The sequence below is a fragment of the Enhydra lutris genome, unplaced genomic scaffold (genome assembly GCF_002288905.1).
Source record: "Enhydra lutris kenyoni isolate GAN:26980312 unplaced genomic scaffold, ASM228890v2 scaffoldscaffold15, whole genome shotgun sequence".
Lineage (NCBI taxonomy): Eukaryota > Metazoa > Chordata > Mammalia > Carnivora > Mustelidae > Enhydra > Enhydra lutris.
Window position 1 is genome coordinate 5,373,885 of NW_019154099.1, and position 16,070 is coordinate 5,389,954.

General features: G+C 44.0%; 1 long non-coding RNA gene across 1 annotated transcript in view; it reads right to left on the minus strand.

Annotated features, from left to right (window-relative positions):
* Positions 1-11,712: 11,712 nt before the first annotated feature.
* LOC111146908 overlaps positions 11,713-16,070 on the minus strand; it is a 35,937-nt gene continuing 31,579 nt past the window's right edge. The window contains exons 4-5 of the long non-coding RNA XR_002640570.1: positions 13,614-13,670; positions 11,713-11,986 (exon numbers count right to left, since the gene is read on the minus strand). This is a non-coding gene — a long non-coding RNA (uncharacterized LOC111146908). The remainder of the gene's footprint in view (positions 11,987-13,613; positions 13,671-16,070) is intronic.

A 16,070-nucleotide genomic window follows, 5' to 3' on the forward strand; every position in this document is an offset into this window, starting at 1 on the left:
TGCTGAGCAGGGAGCCCCATGTAAGACTAGATTCCAGGACCCTGGGATCATGACCTGAGCCAAAGGCAGATGCTTAACGACTGAGCCACCAGGTGCTCCAATTACCAGCCCTTTTTCAATACATAATATCCAAGAAATAATTTTAAAATACACAACATGGCCAGTTGTTTTATAGTACAATTTCCACACAATGTCTAATATTCAAACAACTCACTATTATCATTCCTTTAATAAGCATGACTTAACCAAAATTCCACTTTTATTCTGATGCTAACATATTCTCTACACTGACATAAATCCACTCATTTCAAAACAACAGAAACAAGAAAATAAGATAAATAATCAATTACTCCAACTGTCACTTTCCTGTGGCAGACTTATTGCTTCGTAATTATTTTGAGACTGAAAAGAGAGATAAACTAAGAGCCTGAATGCAACCTTCGGGGCAGTTTCAATAACTTACACACCTTCAGTTTTTGAAAGAAACCTGCGGCAAAAGAATGCAAGCAGATGACATTCCCAGCAGTGGTGGTTTTTTTTTTTTTTTTTTTTTAAATCAGACTTCTGCTTAACCTACTCTCCATGTGTAACATGGGCTGGGGAGGGAGCCCTGCTGAGTTCAAGCCCTTGAAATATCAACCCAGTGAATCTCAGGTTGCTTTCTGTGATAGCAATAGGAATAGTACTTACCAATAGCTGTTAAAAAGATTAAATGAAATTATGTATGGAGGAGGTGTTGACCTGGAAAAAAAAAAAAAAAAGAGTCTGCAAAGTAAGGTTATCCCAGAATGGCCGAGAATTCTCGAGAAGAATGGATGCTGATGAAACGTTAAAAATAACCTTTCGGAGATACAGCCTCATTTGCTGTATTTTCTTGCTAAAATTCCTTTGAAATCTCTTCCTCCATTCTTATTAATATACCTCTTTGAAACCAATAGCTCTATTGTATGTTATTAAAACAAAACAGAAATAGTTTAGATATATACTATCCCCCACAAATAGTTTCTATCAGTGCAAGGTAGGTGACAAGAAACAGGTGAATATTTTTGTCATACTAAAAAACTTTAAATATTGATATACACACTATTTATTGAAAGCATGGATAGATGTGTTTAATATTGGGAAAACTATTTCATAATTTTTCGAGAGGAAAAAAACTCAAAAAGTTAGAAACGTAATAGAGATTTCCTTTACTAATTGCCTAAATCCACATTTTCAATAAACCTGTATAGTTTTTGTAATTCTTTTTTTGTTTTCACGCCAATTATATTTGCCAAAATGTAATTTTTAGTTGGCTGAGGCTAACAATAAAACAACAGAGCTTGTCTATGTATTTTTAAATTCATTGTTTGAGTAATTCATGTTTAATCACTTTACGAAAGTGCTGGTTCTAGATGGGTTGGAAATCTAGGGAACTGGTTCTTTACCACAGTTCAAGAAGCACTGGCAAGAGACCCTGCTTCTCAAGCTTTCTGGGCACAGGCCTCCCTGAGGATCTTGTTAATAAGCAGATTCTGGTTTGGTACGTCTGGGATGGGGTCTGAGATGCTGTATTTCTCATAAGCTTCCTGGGGAAATGAATGCTGCTGGTATAAGAACCTCACTGAATAGCAAGGCTATGCAGGAGTGGGAAACAGATGATTCTAGAAGTTTTAAAGAATCAGCGAAAGCAGCAGAAAGGGCCCAGGAGAAGCAGAAGTGTGAAGTGGGCCTTTAACTTTTGATAGAATTCTCTCCCCAGGTGCCCCTGAAGGTAAGAAGGACAGTCTAGAAGTAACTGTCATTGTTATACAAGGGGGCTATATAATGGAGATGACTGGTGTGCTCACCAAGGGTTGCTTGGATCACAAGCTAGATGAGACCCCAGAGGGAGAGGCTCTGCTTCCTACTGGACAGCTGGCTTCTGTCCCCCACTGCCCCAGTGATCGTAGGAAGTGGTTATAACAACCCATGGGTCTCAGGGACCCCAACTGCTCTAAGTTCTCCTATGGAAGAATGTTTAATGTGCTGAGACAACTCTGTAAACAGTGGTCCTGCAGTCTAGGTCTTCCTGACGAGGACAGTTCCTCATACTTGTCCTAAGAAAGACACCCACAAAAGGGAAAAGTCCTTCCATGGAACGAAACCATAGCCCACATGTGATCTTCATCCGGGGAAAATGGAGAGATTGGTGGGCCATATTCACCTCTGCCTCATTGCCCTGTGCGTCGGTGACCTGAGCTCTGGTCCTTCCAACTCCTCTAGCAGGTGACCAGGCCTTATAAAGCAATGTCTGGATAGAACACGGAAGTGGGTGGACAGTGTGCTTGGGGCCTCCAATGCCCGACCCATGCCCTGTGCTTGTTTGGCAAAGAAGTAGCAGAGGGACCTACCTTCGAAGAACTCCAACATGGGACTTAGCTCCAAGGGCACCTGATAGGCAAAAGACAGAGGCCCTTTCTCAGATGTTCCTGGGAGAGGGAGGAGCCTATCAGTAAGATTAACACTCAATTTCCTGCCTCCCAGATGGGGTCAGAATCAGAGTTAACCAAGCTTTAAAAGAATAAAAGGATGTAACAGTTACCGGGTGCTCCCTAGTTTGTGGGGTAAGTTCATAGCTGCTCTCATCCTCATGACACAGAGGACCAAACCAAGCTTTGAGACGGCAGATACAATGATTTCTCCAAGATCACGGAGGTCATTGGTTTCTTTCTATAGCTTACCGCCTTTCTTATTATATCTGACCGGAGTTTCGGTGGTGAGGAGAAAACAGATCCAATCCTAAAAACATTTCATAATAATAATAATAATAATAATAGTAATAGTAATAGTAATAGTAATAGTAATGATAACCACCAATAGCACTATCACACCAGAGAGTTTACATTTGTCGTTCAATTTAACTCTCATAACACTCTACAATAACTATTATCTCCGTCTTACAGAAAGTTGAGCCTCAGAGGATTTCACTGGCTTGCCCAAGACCCTATAGGTAGGAAAGACTGACTCGGGGTTTCAAGTAGGCGGTCTGTTTCCGGAGCCTGCACACCTACACCACACTATTCTTTACCCACAATTCCAGGCTTCAAGAAATGAGGGCAAAAGGCTTGCCATCTGTTTTCTATTCAACCAACCTGATTTATTTTAGGCTTTATGGATCGGGAGTGTGCTAATACGCAATCCTATGTTACTAGTCCATTCCAATTAGGGAAAAAAGCTGAGCTCTGTATCAATGGTGTCCTTTATTCTTAGTGTGAAATTCTTTTAGCCTAGCAGTGAACGGGGCCTGGACCCCGATTCTGCCTTTCGCTCTACACCCCCAGAAAGTTTTCCAGCAGAGCAGGGATTGAAGCAGCTGAGAACCTCCAAGAGGGTCTCACAGCTCAGGCGCTTTGAAAATGAAACCATATTATTTTATTGTAGGTTTGGCAAATGCTCTCAAAGTCTGTCTATTTCTTGTCTGGTTTCCAACAGCAATCCTTTTAGCCAGTGGTCACCTATGTGCCTCTAGTCTCCATGTGAGGAAGGCATAAAATTCTATTGGAACAAACTGGCTTTAACTTTTGCATTCTTCCTGAAATCTAATTCCTCACAACCACATCACGGAGCGATTTCACGTGGTGGTAATTAAGACCACATTTCCCATACTCAATTTTTTGGTCTCTGATAAACTGCATGAATGGGGCCTTCAGGTTCTGAACACCCTGGGCTCTGGTTTTGTTGCTGTCTCACGTAAAGGAGGGGTTGTGGACTCAATGCCTGTATCCACCCCTTCCCCACTGATCCCTATGTTGAAATCTTAACACCTGATGTGATGGCATTAGGGGGTGGGGCCTTTGGGAGGTGATTGAGTCACGAGGGTAGAGCTCTCACGAGTGGGATTTGTGCCTTCATAAAAGAGATCCCAAAGAGTTCCTTTGCCTTTTCCACCCATGTGAGGACACAGTGAGATGTCAGCCGAGCTAGCCTTGAAGAAGGCTCTCAGCAGAACCCAACCCTGCTGGCACTCTGATCCTAGACTTCCAGCTTCCACTGCAGTGAGGAAAGAAATTTCTGCTGTTTATAAGCCCCCCAGTCTGTGGCATTTGTTACAGCAGCCCGAACAGATCCAGAGAGCGCTGAAGGGAAGGCACAAGCCTTGGTTCTCTCGGGCTTCCCTATCTGCGACCCATGATAATAGAGCATGTTCTTGGGAGCGAAACAGATTCCTGCCTAATAATCAGGAAGAATCCAAGGCCATCCCACAGGCAGGATCTCCCGCCTATCTCGAGAAAAGGATGAGCTGTCCCAGCAGAAGTAGCAGTGCCTGCTGAACACCAAGGTCTGAACTCGTTGTCCTTGGATCCAGAAAGATAAAAAGGGGGGCCCGTGTGTTCTCTGTCAGGGCTCTCCTTCTCCCAGTTGCGCAGTTCCTGGGGAACGTGGCCATTGACACACCACGGAATAATGGACAGCCTTCAAAAAGAATGAGACTCTGACCCAGGCCAACACGGGTGAACCTTGAAGACCTGGTGCTGAGTGAAATGAGTCGGACACCACGGACAAATCCTATGTGGCTCCACTTACTTGAGGCACCAGAAGATAGAATGCTGGTTGCCAGGGACTAGGGGAGGTGGAGTGGGGACAGATTCACTGAGGGAAGGTGAGACAGCTGTGGGGAAGGAGGGTGGTGATGGCGATACGTCAATGTAAATGGATGTGAGGTCACTGGACCGTAGGCATAAATATGGTTCAAGGGATACATTTTACGTTCTGCGTGTTTCACTGCGTATACACAAAAGAATTTGATGATGATCAATTGATCAATGATCGATTTTATGTTCCGGGCTTACAGATGGCTGGGAACAACAGTGCCGAGTCAGAGATGAGGAAACAGCTCCAGCAGGTAAAGCGACTTATCAAAAAGCTCACCACTACCTAGAGGTCCCATCAGTACAAAAATGGAAGCTCTTCTAGCCTCCCCAGCCACGGGGCTCCCCACAGCAGCTGTAATGGCCCAGGGCCTCTGGGGAGAGAGAGACACACACACACAAGCGCATGCGCGCGCACACACACACACACACACACACACACACACACACTCTGCAGGGAGACGTGGGGCCCCTCTCTTGGTCTCCCAAAACACTAAAGCCTTCCTTGGAGCAGTGCCCCTGTGGTATTGTTTTTGTTCTGGGGGTTGTCTGTTCCCCCTCAGACTCTAAGCTCCTCAAGGGCAACACCCATATCTTCTTTCTTTTTCTTTTTTCTCTTTTTTGGTAAAGACTTAATTTTTTAGAGCAGTTTGAGGTTCACAGCAAAACCGAGCAGGAAGTACAAAGATTTCCCCTAGACTTCCTGCCCTGACACGTGCACAGCCTTCCCTGCCATCAACATTGCCCACAGGGTGAGCCAACAGACACATTGTATCCCCCAAAGCCCGTAGTTTCCATTAGGATTCGCTGCCATAGAATGTGTTGTACATTCTATGGGTTTGACAAATACATAAAAACATGTCCCTCATGGTGGTCTCATATAGGATAGTTTCAGGGCACTGAAAGTCCTCTGTCCGTTCACCCCGCCCTCCTCCCTAGACCCTGACAACTGCTGATCTTTTTACTGCCTCCGTGGTTTTGACTTTTCTCGAATGTTATATAGTTGGGATCACAGCCTCTTCAGATTAGCTTCTTTCACTAGTGTGCATGTAAGTTTTCTCCAAGTCTCTTCATAGCTTGATAACTCATTTCCTTTTGTCCTTGAGTAACAGGACGGGTGGACCACGGTTTCTTTATCCACTCTCCTTGTCTTTTTACCCTTCTATTTCAACACCTAGCAACCTGCCTAGCACATAATAGAATCTGAACAAATACTTGTTAAATGAATGAATAAACAAACAAAGCACCTTTTCACAGGCATAGTCTACTCAGCCCAGAAGACAAATATCAAGAAGAGGGTGGGCTGGAAGGTTTATTATTGGATTCCTCAATCCTTAAACACTGGGCCTGAATCACATTGCAAAAAACAATACTTTATGTATTTTATATTGTGTTTTAAACCCAAATTTAGAATTTAAAAGATAAATCAATATTCATATTTATTCAAAGTACTATGAATCTTTATCTATTCTTATTAGAGGACAAAATTACACTTTTTAAATTTTTGTTTTGTTATTTATTTATTTATTTGACAGAGAGAGAGAAATCACAAGCAGGCAGGCAGAGAGAGAGGGGGAAGCAGGCTCCCCTCTGAGCAGAGAGCCTGATGCGGGGCTTGATTCCAGGACCCTAAGATCATGACCTGAGTTGAAGGTAGAAGCTTAACCCACTGAGCCACCCAGGCACTCCTCAAATTACACTTTAAATGATAAAAGCAAATTCCCTTTAACTGTCATCTCTTCCTTCTTTGCACTTTGCCATACAGTTTTCTGATTCAGAAAACTGAAGTCTGGCGCCCTCTTGCGGCCCCTCATTTTTAAAAGAGAAGCACAATGAAAAGTTTTGTTAACTGACGTTTTTATCCACTTTCCAGCATCTAGTTTCTGTTTGGAGGAACATGACTTTCTCACAGCTCATTGTTTCTTTTTCTTTCTTTCTTTTTTTTAAAATTAAATTTAATTTTTTTTCAGTGTTCTAAAATTCATTGGTTATGCGCCACACCCAGTGCTCCATGTAATACCTGCCCTCCATAATACCCGCCACCCTGCTCCCCTCCAGAACCCTCAGTTTGTTTCTCAGAGTCCACAATCTCTCATGGTTCTTCTCCCCCTCCGATTCCCCCCAACTCACTTCTCCTCCCCATCTCCCGATGTCCTCCGTGTTATTCGCTATGCGCCACAAGTGAAACCATATGATAATTGACTCTCTCTGCTTGACTTATTTCACTCAGCATAATCTCCTCCAGTTCCAACCATGTCCATACAAATGGTGAGTATTCATCCTTTCTGACTGTGGAGGGATATTCCATTGTATATATGGACCATATCTTCTTTATCCATTCATCCGTTGAAAGGCATCTTGGTTCTTTCCACAGGTTCCCACAGGTTGGCGACTGTGGCCACTGCTGCTATAAACATGGGGGTACAGATTGTTTCTAATGCTAGCAGTGGTTCCCAGAAACTTCAGAACCGACATTCCACCCACCACAGATGTGGTCAGGCTGGATGCAGTTTTTCTGTTGGTAGTCAGCGCTGGACTTTGAGGTAAGCACAAATAGGACTAGAAACTCATTGCTTCCCGTCTTCCCTCTCTCAAACACTCCCCATCCCTGAGCCTTCTTGACCGGCTAGCTGTTCAGCTTGCAAGGCTCTTTAAGTGTCATTTTCTTGATAAAAAATTTTTCTGGGTTAAAAAAAAAATTGTTTCTTCTTGGTGCCCCCACCTGCCTGCTGTCTCCTATAGAGGCTGACAACGGCTGCACTTAACCAGGTGTTTATCTGAATCCTTCCTTGGTGCTATGCTCCTTGAGGGCAGGCTCTCCATCCTGAGGAGAGCAAATACTTTTTCCCATCCCCCCAGTGCTTAGCACAGAAGGGCAAGTAATGTTGATTGTAAATTGAAGACCAAGGCAAGAGGTCATAATGGAAGCAAAGAACACATGAAAACGTGTCTCGTGGGGGCCCCAAGACTCTTTTCCCTTCTGCTTTCCCAGACTTGCTATTCGTCACAAGACTATAAAGGCAGTGTCACCTCCACAAAGCCTGCAGACCGCAACGCCCCCCACCCCCAGATTTATAGGGGATGAAAAAGATACATATTCATTCCATGGCCTCTCTATGGGCTTTGGAAAGTGTTGAGTCAAACCAAACTGTTAATGTAATTACAGGTTGGAGGGAACTGAAAGCACTGCCTTATTCCTCTACTATGAGTATGAAGGGGGGTGGGGCTCAATGCACTGATGAAGAATGTGAGCTCAAAGACTCAGATTCCTCCAAATCACATGACAGGTGAGTTCCAGGACAGGAACCTGGGCTCCAGACTCCCAGTTCCATACTCCATCCATTCCGGGGCACAGTGCTTCCTTGGGCAGGGAGCTCAATTCCCGAACTGGGACATTTTAGCTTCACATACACATTTCAGTAAACATTACAATATTATTTACATTGTAAATAAATGTAATTGTACATGTAAATGTACATTGTAAATAAAATGTAATATTACATTACAATATTATTTAGATATTACAAGCAATCCCCACTGATGTGGCATCCCCACCCCCAGTCTCCAACTAAGATAAACTAAACAAAAACAAACCCAGTGATGAAAACAAATGGACAAAACCATTAACAGTATTTCCCCAGGGCCAGCAGAGTGTCAGGAGTATCATGGGGGAATCAGCAGTCACTGGGGCCGTGTCCCAATCCAGGCTCTGCCATTTATCTGTTTATGGCCCTAGGCAATGGCTTCTGCCTTAATTTCCTCATATATAAAATAGATCAGACAGTTGTGTGTCTTGAGAGAATTCAGTGAGTTCAGTGCACACAGAGTCTGGCATATAGTCAATATTCAATTAATACTAGCTAATATTACTTGAAGAATTCTTTTGGGTATCCAGATTCAAATGTCTACATTGGTGGAATTCACAATATTTTCTTTTTATTTTTTTAAGATTTATTTGTTTATTTTTAGAGAGAATGAGAGAGAGAGAGGGAGAGTTTGGGAGTGGGGGGGCAGAGAAAGGGAGAGAGAGAATTCCAAACAGACTCTGTGCTGAGCAGGGAGCCCGATGTGGGGCTCCATCTCGTGACCCTGAGATCATGACCTGAGCTGAAATCAAGACTCAGATGCTTAACCGACTGGGCCACCCAGGTGCCCCTATTTTTCTTTATATTAGCTCAAGTCTTTGATGGGTGATTTCTTTAAAATAAGGTTTCTCTCACCTACTGTTCTACAGGTAGCAGTAGAGCCATCTGGCCTCCCTCTGTGTCTGCCTCTCTCTTGGTTTCAAAGTTAACATGACAGTTTCAGTACCATCACTCGGTGTTAAGGGTTAGGCCCTTCTGTACTCTTTAGCTTGTCTCATTTCTGAGGTCCAGGGCCCCAAAACAAGAAAGTCTTTAAATAACTGACAAGACTCATGTCAATACAGAAAGAGGAAGCGCTGTTTCTTTGTTTCTCAGTTTGCTTCTCACACACCCCAAAGGGAAGCTGGTCTTGGAGCTTTGACTGGGGTTGATTGTTTCATCTCCCTGCAAATGACTTCCTTTCTCTTGTCTCCTTCAATACCACCTCATGATGCAAATACCCTTTGACGGAATAGACAACTAATAGTGCCTCCTAGCCAAATGGCTCTTGTTTCCTACAAGGGCCAACAGGGGCACCTGGGTGGCTTAGTCACTATGCATCTGCCTTCGGCTCAGGTCGTGATCCCAGAGTCATGGGATCGAGTCCCACGTCATGCTCCCTGCTCAGCCGGGAGCTTGCTTCTCCCTCTGTGTGCTGCTCCCCCTAGGGGCACCTAACCTTTTGACACCATTTGAAAGAGAAACTCCTCTGAAAGCTTTCTGGAACCAGACAAAAAGTAAGTTTGGTAACAACCACATTTGACTGTTATTATCATGACAACCGTGAATTTAGTAAACAAAGGAATCTCAAAACAGGCCCCTGTCAATACCGAAGCATGTGATTCCTATAAGGATTAACAACTGTGATTCATGATGTACACAGACCCTTGGGCTGCAGTTCCCTGACTTTGAACTTCAGCATCCTGGCCAAATTACAGATCCACGATCTGGTAGATTTCATGTCTTAAATTCAAACCATGTGTAGGGAATTATTAAATAAGCACATGTCATAACATATTTGGGCAACTCTTGGGCAAACTAAAAAGTTGGCAATAGATCTCATAAAAGTTACTCAATGGTCTAGCAAGGCAAGGCAGCTTCTGAAAGCATGGCCACCTGCTATTTCTCGAAGCCCTTGCTGTGAGCAGCTGCAAGACTGATCAGGATTGGAAAAGTGGCTCTTCTTCCACGAACAGGGTGAAGATAGAACCTGGAGGTCAAGCCAGAGATGCGTGTCTGCACTGCATCGAAGGAGAACAAAGCCTAGCCAAGTCCTACCCTCTCTCTGCCCCAGGTTTGTAGAAGTGATGGACGAAAAGCCACACTACTCATCTGGGCCCCTGGGCATCAACTCCTTACCTCTCTGCAGCCTTCAGGGCCATGTGAGAAGGCTGATGGTTTCCTTGGGGGCTGGTTCTTAGAATCTTTAGTCTTTCCATAATTCCTTATTTTATAGGGATAGTCATTCACATATGATGAAAAATACCAAATACCCCCAAACACATTAACCCTTACCCCTTTCTGGTGTCATGGCAGCCAGGAAATATGAAAGCATTTAAGGGTTATTGGGATTTGCAGGTTGATTAGATGTTTTCTTGCTTTTTTGTGATTATTGCAGCTGCTCAAAATGATGCTAGACAAATATGTCTCTATGCTTAAAATCAATGGGGCAGGGGCACCTGGGTGGCTCAGTGGGTTAGGCCTCTGCCTTTGGCTCAGGTCATGATCTCAGGGTCCTGGGATGGAGTCTCGCATTGGGCTCCTTGCTCAGCAGGGAGCCTGCTTCTCCCTCTTCATACTTCTCCCCCTGCTTGTGCTCTCTCTCTGAAAAATAAATAAAAATCTTTAAAATAAAAATAAATCTGACTTCCTTATTTTGGGAATGGGACTAATTATTTTGAGATTGAGACTCATCCATTTTGGAGCAAATATAAAGAGCTTTCCCTCCTCCCTCCCTCCTTCTTTCTTTTTGCTGAGTAATAGTCCACTGTGGGTACAGAAGGGAGATATTGCAATTGTTTATCTATTCTCCCGTTAACTGCCAATTTCCAGCGGCTATGACTATTCACGTTCACGTCCTTGTATGAACGTGCACTTTCTTTTCTCTTGCGCGAATCCTTAGGCTGGCTTATGTGACATGTGTATGTGTAACTTTCTTTTTATTATTATTGTCTTATGTTAGTCATCATTCAGTACATCATCAGTTTTTGATGTAGTGTTCCACTATTCATTGTTTGAGGTATGTTTAACTTTTTAAGAAACTGCTGACCTGTATTTCAAAGAAACTGCTGACCTGTATTCCATTTTACATGCCCACAAGCAGTGTCTGAGAGTTCCAGGCCTTCCACATCCTTGCCAGTGTTCCCTGTGACAGTCTTTTTTTTTTTTTTTTAAGAGAAGGAGAGAACAGCATGGGGCGGTGCAGAGGGAGGGGAGAGAATGAGACTCTTAAGCAGGCTCCAAACCCAGCATGGAACCCACACGGGGCTCAATCTCACCACCCTGAGATCATGACCTGAGCTGGTCAAGAGTCAGATGCTGGCGCCTGCTGTGGCAGTCTTTTAAATTTTAGCCATTCTAAGTCTGAAGCCATGAAATCTGACAATCTGAAGGTTCTGATCATCTTCAGAAAGTATTTGCACTGCAGCTGTGGGCACACAAGCCAGACTGCAGTGGGGCAGAGGAGGCAGAAGTTAAGCCACGGAGACTGTGTGTGATGCTTTCAGAGACTTTAGGCTATCCGGGAAGGCTCCAAGTTTATGTACAAGTCATGGTCATATACTCAAAACACTCAACTTTTATCTGAATTAAAACACTTTACAGTTTAGGGGCGCCTGGGTGGCTCAGTCAGTTAAGCAACTGACTCTTGATTTCCAGGTCATGATCTGAGGGTCATGAGATCAAACCCTGCGTTGGGCTCTGCACTGGGCGTGGAGCCTGGGTAAGATCCTCTCTCTCCCTCTCCCTTTTCCCTTCCCCCACCCTCTCTAAAACTTTTTTTTACAGTTTATTATTTTCCCAGTTCACAGCGTGGGCAGTGAGGTGGGGTCTTCTAAGGAGAAGGATATAGGATAAAATATTTCTTTTTAATCTTACCAATTCGTGAAGCCACATTGCTTCTTGAAAACTAAGTGTTAAAGTTGGATAAAAATCAGCTGGAATTCTTCAGTCCTTTCATCAAACTTTAAATATGTCACATGTGTGTTTATCCTTTCCAACAGGGCACACCCGAACGGAGGACCAACAGAGAGCCTGGAGAAGAGAGACAAAGACAGAGAAACAGATACCATGACATCTGTCCCAGTTTAGCACCACACGTCTGAGTCTGTGAGTGCACTGCCCTCTAGTCTGAGCTAGGGAAGGAATCAAATCGATAAAGCTAGGGCCTCAGATGGAGGACGGAAGATGTCACAGTCTCCGATTGGTTTACAGAATATTTCTCTTTCCTCCCTAAAAATGTGAAGTGTAACTTCACAAATTAATGATGTGTCATGTGTGGAAGAGTCCTACAAAAACTAGGGGTTCATAACTGGAAAATATTTCAGAGCCACTCACTCAAGTGAATAGATCCAATGGGAGCAGGGACAAGGCTAGGACAAGTTCAGGCTTCTCTCCTGGCCTACTTCTCTCTGTTCTGTGGCCTCCAGCTTCTCTTACCCTTCGGGATTCCATGTGGGTTGAATTGTACCCCTCCCCCAATCTGTTTAAGTCCTAACCCCAGCTATCTATAAATATGACCTTATTTAGGGATAGGGTCTTTACTGATGTGATTGAGTTCATACTAGATTAGACTGGGCCTGGATGACCCAATGACTGGGGTCCTTAGAATAAGAGGGAACTCTGGACACAGAAACACCTACAAGGGAAGAAGGCCATGTGACCATGGAGGCAGAGATTAGAGTGATGTACTCATAAGCTAAGGAAAGTCAAGGATTGTTAGCAGCCCACTGAAGTGAGAAAGACATGGAGTAGATTCTTCCCCAGAGCTTCCAAAAAGGAACCCTGGTGATAACTGGACTTCAGATATCTAGCTTCCAGAACTGGAGAGAATAAATTCCTATGGCACGAAGCCATCCAGATGGTAGTACTTTGTAACAGCAGCCCCGGGAAACGAATACAGATGTTTCCACCCATGTAACCTCAGTGATCCCAAACATTTCCTTCACAGAAGTTTATTGAGTAACTATAATGTTCCAGAGCCTGTGTGGGCGTTATGGGAAAAGCAAAGTAAATGTCAAGGCCTGGCCTGCTTCTTTGCCCAAGTACCCATGTGTATTTTCCAAGTCTCCATGTGGCTGTCAGTCCTTCTAGAAAGCCTTCCCCTCTACCTCCCTAGGGGGGTTCCAGGTTCTCAACCATCTCTGGGTATCAGAATCACCCAGGAAGCTTTTAAAACATACTAATGCCCTGTGATCTGAGATTCTGAATTCACGAGTTTGGTGTGGAACAAGGGCATTTTGTAAGATTTTCACTTGTAAGGTTGAGATTCTCTCTTAGGGTCCTTCTCCCCCAGGGTCTCAGAGCACCCTGCGAGGGCTTCTTTTCATCCAGAAGAACATTTCTCAATTTTGGCTGCACAATCACATCACCAAAGAAGCTGAAAGTCCTTGTGCACCTGACCAATCCCAGACCACTTGAAAGAGGAACTCTCCAGCTGTCTGCAATTTGCAACCAAGTTTGAAAACTACTGTACCAGATCATAAACCCCCTTGGAGCAGGAGTCTAGCTTTGTTGATTGGGTTAACTCCCTCCCTAATAGACTCCTGGTGCTTTATGCTGCTGCAAGCGCACCAATGGATGTTTCTTAAGTAAGTTAACTCTACCAGAAAATGGGTTTATAACCTAGAAAGGAGCCTAAAATAAACATGTTCCTACTTACAAAGTTGTACGAAGTGACTTAGAACAGGTACCAGAGAGCTGCGTCTTCTTTGGGGAGCTGATGGATGAGGAGAAAAGTAAGGAAAGTCAGCAGTTACTCTTGAAAAGCCTTTGGGAAGGTGCCTTTATAACCAATGTTTTCCCAAGAGCACAGATATTATGGCTGTTTCTGCAGTTGAACACCAAATGAAATAATGAGATTGCATTCAGGAATTGTGTTGATTTTAAGATCCAACTCTTTGAACACTAGAATCACACTCAGTTTGAGAAGGCACACGCTCTAAGCAAGGCTTATAGCACTGCAGATCTGCTGAGGGGAGAGCTGACTGATTAATTCCAGCTTTGCTCTCTCCGAAACTCGAATAGGAATTTCCCTGCCATTTCAGTTGTAGGCCCTTACTTTTGGGCAAGAACATATATTTTAATTTAAATTTTAAAAAATGTGTGTATGGTTCCATTCCCTTGTGCCAGCAAATAGCTTGTGATTAAAACAAACAAACACAAAACCACTTTATATAATTGTGAGCTAAGGACATGCTTTTTGAATGGAGATAGGACTAGAGCCACCCTTAAGGTTAAGTGAAATCAGGTTGAGAACAAAGGCATGACTCTCATAGCTGCTTCTTATTTATGAATAAACTGTTTTCTTTTAGGCTTCTCCAGACATTCAGGTTCATGGCTACCAGTAGTTTTGGATTCATGCTTACAATCCACCTGTAAGCTAAAGAGCATAAAACCAAGAGAACCCAAAACATCCTTGGACCTCCAATTTGGGAAACCTCTAAGGAAGGACCCTGATTGGCCAAGCTCAGGTCACATGACAATGGTAAAGGCTGGATGGGGTACCATGACTGATGATCCGCTCCCCAGATACAGGATGGAGCAGAGAGAAACAGCCACAAAAGAGAGGTGGTCCCATGAGAGTTCATGAAAGCCGGAATGACACTGGTGCCAGTAAGTAGGAAAACCACCTCAGCGATTAACATGGTGAGAGCTACTAGAGAAAGAGGAACTTTGAAAAATGACTTCAGAGTTCAATTTTTGCTGACTGAAATACTGTCATGTCATTAGGAGAAATGGAGACTTCAAGGGGAGGAACTGGCCAGAGGGGAAAGCAGGAAGCTAACTCCAGACATGCAGTTTAAACTGGTGGTCCAGAGGCCTACAGTAGACCAGCTGTGCACCTGGTGATTAAACAGGAAGAGGGAAGGTCTTGATCAGCCAGTATGATGTGATCTGCATGGAGGAAGACAGGGAGTTGCTGTCAACATTAAAAGAGAAAATATAGAAAGCAAAAAAGAAGAGAAGGTGGAAACTTGAAGGCAGCCCTTACATGTGAAGAGCCAGAAGAGGAGAGAGAAAAGTGCCATCGGAACAGCCAAGGGAGAAAGACTGTGTGATGCTCAAATCTTGAAGGTGTGGCTGAGTTTTGAACCCCGACAGATGGCAGGGTTGCCCAGGAGCATGTGGTATGAGTATACATTATGGATTTCAAAAGAACAGGACAAGCACATGTTAATGGGGTCCACGTCTTCTTCTCCTTGGTTCTTAAGCTTCTGCCATGCCTCCCACACCCTCTCCCCACCTCTAATGCCCTTTCCCCAGCCAATGTAGGGACAGGGAGCTGCAGGAGCTAGCAGGTGTTAAGAAAATGGGTTGCAGGTCTTCTAGTTCATAGATGCCCTTTCTTTGACTCAGTACCTTTGAAGATTTATTTATTTGAGGGGGGGGGGAGCAGGCATGCACAAATGCGCACATTAGCGGGCCGTGCAGAGAATCTCAAGCAGACTCCCTGTAGAGCACAGAGCCCACCCAGGGCTTGACCTTAGGGACTCTGAGATCATGACCTGAGCCAAAATCCAGAGTCGGGGGCTTGACAAGTGAGCCACCCATGTGCCCCTGACTCAGTACCTTTGATACTTATCAGTAACCGAGCTGAGATCATTGAACATAATCTATTATGTGTCATTACATTTACAGCCAGTCTTCATAAAAAAGCAGGCAGCTATCTTTAAGAGGTAGAATTTCTCGTGACCTCCCTTGACTGTAACTGATGCTGAATCCTACTAGTAAAGCTTTATCTTGTTAGTTTAAGGTTTTGTTTCCTGTTAGGGCACAGATTTCACTGGGGGAAAAAATGCCTGTATTTGTTTTAAGTACTGGATTTTGTTGTTTATTATACTACTGCAAGATGCTTTACTGGGTGGTCTATCTCTTCAACCCATCCATGCATTAGTCTATGAGGGCACGGATTGTGTTTGATTTCCCATTGAACCCCCTGTCCCTGCTGCAGCCAATGGTATGCTGGGGCCAGCTTGCACCACTGTGCTCTTATCTTCCCAATTCTGTGTTTGGTGGCATCCCATCGGTGGCTCAGTATCAACCATGGCAGCGGTATTTACACCACAGAAATTGGAGCTCCCCCACCCTGAAGGTGGTTTGTTCAATATTTACCACC